Here is a 5191-nt window from a genome sequence, read left to right as displayed (position 1 = left end):
TCACGTGGTTTGGGCGCCCGCCATTTTCCCTGGACCATTGCGTAAACGGCAGCTTCCGGCGGATGACAACGTATTCTCCCGCAGTACATTCCTTCCCGCTTCACGCCTTCTTGCCGGTGTCTGCGTTGCAACCTCGCCTTTGAGAAGAATGACATCTTGCTTTTTAAGTACAGGTCTAATGTTTGCTTAAGGTAAGCCACCGTAAGCTTAAGGTAAGCCATGCATATGTGATGCATCGTATGACGCCTGCGTCTTACTCGTATTTAACAATCGAAGTACATTCTGTTGCAGACGGTGGAAGCATTGCAAATGGCGGCAGGAGAGGATCGGCTGCATCGGTGAAGCGATGATGTACATTACAAGCGAGGTTAATTGTATTCTTCCGTTATAGGTGACCGTGGGACTGTATCGATTGCGAGGAGGTGAGTTACAAAATGGAGTACTATTCCAGCATTAATGTTGGAAGAATACCAGCGTAATATTCACTTCGGTTTCTTTACAGGTTGTTTCATGTCTCAACGGTGACACATACGCGTGCAAGACTGCACATGGATTTGGTGTCTGTTGCCACTTGTTGGACAGTTGTTCCTCGGCCATCTCGTTTGAGGAACCGTCGTGTTCGTCACTAAGGATCTTCATTGAGCTTTTAGTGCCAGCTGTTCGAAGTTTCGAGGATTGTGTGTGTTCGGCGTTTGGAGGACTGCCTGGTGCATCGGATCATCGGATGGGTTGTGTATCCGTGCAACGTGTGCTCCATATCTGTGTGTTGGGATTAGTGAACCGTGTATGTTTTCCAATCGGCAAACGATGATGTACTGATGCAATTTAAAGGTATGTGCAAGCGAATAAAATTTGGTGTTTCATGTTCGATGTGCTTGGAGCATTTTCTTCCTTGCTTTTTCTTTTTTTGCGAAGCGTGGAGGTAATTTTTCTGTTAGGGAACTCGACAGGCGCATTGTGTTTCGCGTATTAGTGGGTACAAGCAACCCTTCAATACGTCCGGTACACTGTGGCTCCTGGCGTCAGCAGGGATGTCGTACCAGTTGTTTCAGGGGGCACATGGCACCTGCAGCTTTCGCAGGCACCGCGTGCCCCTTCAAGACATCTGGCACATTTTTTTTTTTTAATGTGCCAGTTGATCAGACGACACCTATCCGTCACTGGGTTTAGAGTGTAACCTGCATCTTTATGCAAAAATACTCCAAAAGCCGGGAGACGACATAACTAGACCAAAAAGTACAGAACTCCGACTTAACATAACAACATAACAAGGTTTACTCAGACGTTTCGTCCGTCATGCGACGGACATCATCAGTGCCTAACTGAATGAGAGAATGCACAACCGGTCGCTATTTAAGGAGACGGGAGTATTGTTCGGGAGGGGCCACGGTTTTTGTTACAAACCGAGGTGTCACCGCGTATGTGCCAAGACTCTAGAAGCTTCCTGTGTCCCCACCTTAGTTCTCTCTTGCTATGTTAGGTTGGAGTTCTCTACTTTTTTGTCTGCATTTTTATGTCTGAGGCTGCTTTTGTGACAAGAGTGCAAGGGTGCCGGCAACATGGCACATGTTCACAAAAATGCTGAACCAGATAGACACACACACACACAATTTACAGCATAACAGAGTCGCAATCATTTTGTTGTGTCCTTTTTGCTGTGTCGTTTGTTCCAGGTTTTTTTTTTTTTCGTGTGTAGTTTCTGAATTTTAAGCCCAAGAGCAGTTGCTATAGAGGACGCTGAGAACATGTGAAGCATACATTTTCTCATTCTCACATTATGGTGTAAGCAGTGTGAAATACAACTCAAAAGGAATTTAATGAGAGACAACTTGTCACCAAGATTAGTGTGGGAACATCGCAAAGGAAAAATAATTCTAAACCATAATGGATTCCTATCCAACGAGGGATGTTCAAGTCAAACCGGGTCTTTTTGTCTCCTGAGTGTACAAATGGCTCGCGCTACTTCTTTTTCGTCATTTTCACACGCGAATGGCCTCCGCGTTCACCACGTGGTGGTCCAAAGTTTGTGCAAAACAGAAGACACGTGCTGGACAAGATGGCCGACAACGAGGTAAGGGCGCACATCGAACAGCGAATTGTCATGAAGTTTCTCGTGAATGAAGGCGTAAAGTCATCTGAAATTCACAGAATACTTCAGGCTCAGTATGGCCACGATACACTTAGCCGCAGCAAAGCGTTTGAGTGGTGCAAACGGTTCCGGGACGGCCGTACATCAGTGCAGGAAGTACCCCGAAGCACTGCCGAAGCACCCCGTCTGCGGGTAAGGTCATGGCCACGGTTTTCTGGGACAAGCCTGGCGTTGTTCATGTTGATTTTCTGCCCAGTGGTACCATCATGACTAGTGCATATTACTGCCAGGTTCTCAGGGATGTGCATAAGGCGCTGAAGCAAAAGCGCCCGTACCTCTTCACGAAAGAAGTCCTCCTCCTACAGGACAATGCACGCCCGCGTACCGAGCATCTCACGACACGCACCTTACAGGAACTTGACTAGGAGTTGCTGCCACATCCCCCTTACAGTCCAGACCTCGCCCTCAGCGATTTCCATCTCTTGGGGCCACTGAAGCCGTTCCTGGGGGGCCGCCACTTCAGCTGCGACGACGAGGTCAAGAATGCGGTCCGATCATGGCTGCTACGCGCCAGTAAGGATTTCTACGCTGCTGGCATCCAAGCCCTCGTGAAACGTTGGGACAAGTGCATTAGTGCAGCTGGAGATTACGTTGAAAAATAAAACTAATTTCTCGCCTGTAAGTTCATTTTACTTTTGCGAAAAATGAAGTCCCGGTTTGACTTGAACACCACTCGTATTTAATGGTACAGTATCAGTATCAGATAAAAGTTATTCAAATAATATTAAAGAAGTAACCGTGCAAATTATAAGTCAAACAGTGAAGCTGGCTGCAGTACACTGCAGTTACATGTGACACAATGTGTCACATGTAACAATATTAGTATACCTCAGTGTTTTCAAAACTGAAACATAAACCTTAGTGAGCCAGCGATAGTCAAAGCGGTGGTTACACCACTTGGCGAAAAGAGAAAGCAGATGAAGTGAACGCAATATGCGACAAAACCAAGGAAACTATCTCGCTACAACTGCAATATATTGAAGTTCTTTTTAAAAATAGAAGTTCAGTTCAGCGCACAAACACTCGGGAACCGAGTTAACGTGCTTTGCGTCAGGTCCGTCGCATTATTTCTCACTGTATCATGACGAGACCCCCTAACCTACAGCATACGTCACTTGCGCACAGTAGTATAAGATTTATATTATTGTATATGTGTCAGGGCGCACACATGCACAGACGAGGAAAGATATCAGCTGTCGCACACACAGCCATCCCGAAAACCGCATGCCCATCTTTGTTGATGCACCCACGAATCCACAGGAAGACCGCCGAGGCTTTCCCACTCGGATTAAGTACCTGTACCTTGAACTGTAAACAGTTTGGGTACACAACAGAAACCGAGAACAGCTGATTGCCGATTTCATGGGCGCGGCCATGCGAGCCGGCAAGGACAGTTCAACAAAGGAGCAATTTTAGGTGAATGCAAATGTGGCGGTAGTGGTGGGCGCAACAATTTGCACTTCAAACGACGTAAAACACCAAAAAGTGAGCAGCGAGGATGCTTGCTTGCTCGTTTGTCATATTTGGGCCTGTAATCCACATCAGGGTTCAGAAGGGTTGCTAGATGCCGATGGCCTACACAAGAAAAACGTGTTTGCACTGGTTTTCGTACCGTTGCGATTCAAGCGAATATACCTTTTTTGCTGCTTCCTTCCTGTCTTTTCTTTGTTTTTCTTTATATTTTTTTTCACTGTTGTCGGTTCGTTCCGATGCCGTAGCTTGGAAAGCTGCTCCTGTTTAGTTTCAGTATAAATCGGAATGTGGGGGCATGGGAAACAGTCCATCGCTCCTCGAGTTTTCACGGTGGCTCTGCCCCCCCCCCCCCAATTTTCGCTCTGAAGACATGTTTGTATATGCCGCACTTCTCAATCTCTAGCTCCATGTACCGTAGTGCTCTCCTTCACGTTAGGTTAGGTTAGGGCTCGCTCCTCTTCGTGAATATTGCGAGCGAGGTATCTCCGTCATGGAAAACCTGAAACGGTGCACTACCAACAAATGTCACCTCTGTGGATAATAATTTGAAACATGCAGATATGAAGGATTCATCTCATATCTAAAGTGAACATGAAGGAAGTTTGCCAGCAATTCTGCTCTTTGTGTTTCTCGAAAGAAAGAACACAGCTTCATAAAAAAATACATCTTAGTGAATTATGGAAATTAGCAAGCCAAAATACCTTCCAGATAAGGTTTTCCTCCACTCGCATACGCGTAAGTGCGAAACTAATGTACACGTAGTCCTAGTTGTTTTATATCAAAAAAGCTCTATAAAAAATTGCTACGACCACGAAGTATGCCTTTGTGGCACGTTCCCGTTTATTTTGTGTGTGTGTGTGTGTTTCAGCTTGGACAAATTTTTATGAAAAAGCCACGAGAGCACGTCATTTTCACAGTTGAGTTCTACGGGTGCGTATCTTTTCCAAGAAAGACTATAATGACTAATAATGATGACTAATCAATTAAATTAATTAATTAACTCTAATAAGGACGTCTTGAACAAAAGCCAGATACCGATATGGGAGACTGTCCTAGTTAAAATCCACGTTTAAAAATTTTGAAACACGTACGTGTATTAAAATATCCATTCCTGAATTTTGACATGCAAATGGGCCAAAACCGAAACCGTGGCAACCACGTTTGGGGTGGTGGTCTTCACGGTACGGGATCGGTATATACTTCTGTGTGTCAACTGCGCTCGCAACTATATTGTCTTGGCTGAGGAAACCGTATGTTTCTGGAACGTAGAGAGAGGAAAAAAGAATCACAAAACAATCACAAAAAATATACTTCAAGTACTCTTCTCCTTAGGGAAGCGAGAGTTCTCCGTTCCTTTGCTACACGCTGTGAAATTGAACCGCTGTTTTTATACCAGCTATTTATTGACTCTACGTTGCACTAATGTTAGCGCGCTGAGCGGTTGAGCTGTAATTGGAATTAGAATTGGAAATGAAACAAAGATAATAATAAATAACACTATATAGAAAAAGAATGAAAGGGCGTTATCTGAGCTGATCGACGTCGGTCCACTCTGGAAATTGTTGCACC

At 45.0% G+C, this 5191-nt stretch overlaps 1 long non-coding RNA gene across 1 annotated transcript; it reads left to right on the top strand.

Annotated features, from left to right (window-relative positions):
• The first annotated feature begins 102 nt into the window (after window positions 1-102).
• On the top strand, window positions 103-868 carry LOC135373690 (uncharacterized). The gene is made up of 2 exons (XR_010416550.1): window positions 103-422; window positions 503-868. It is a non-coding gene; the product is annotated as an uncharacterized LOC135373690 (long non-coding RNA).
• Window positions 869-5191: the final 4323 nt, after the last annotated feature.

Source organism: Ornithodoros turicata, unplaced genomic scaffold (genome assembly GCF_037126465.1).
Source record: "Ornithodoros turicata isolate Travis unplaced genomic scaffold, ASM3712646v1 Chromosome29, whole genome shotgun sequence".
Taxonomy (NCBI): domain Eukaryota; kingdom Metazoa; phylum Arthropoda; class Arachnida; order Ixodida; family Argasidae; genus Ornithodoros; species Ornithodoros turicata.
This window is presented reverse-complemented; position numbering and strand designations above follow the sequence as displayed.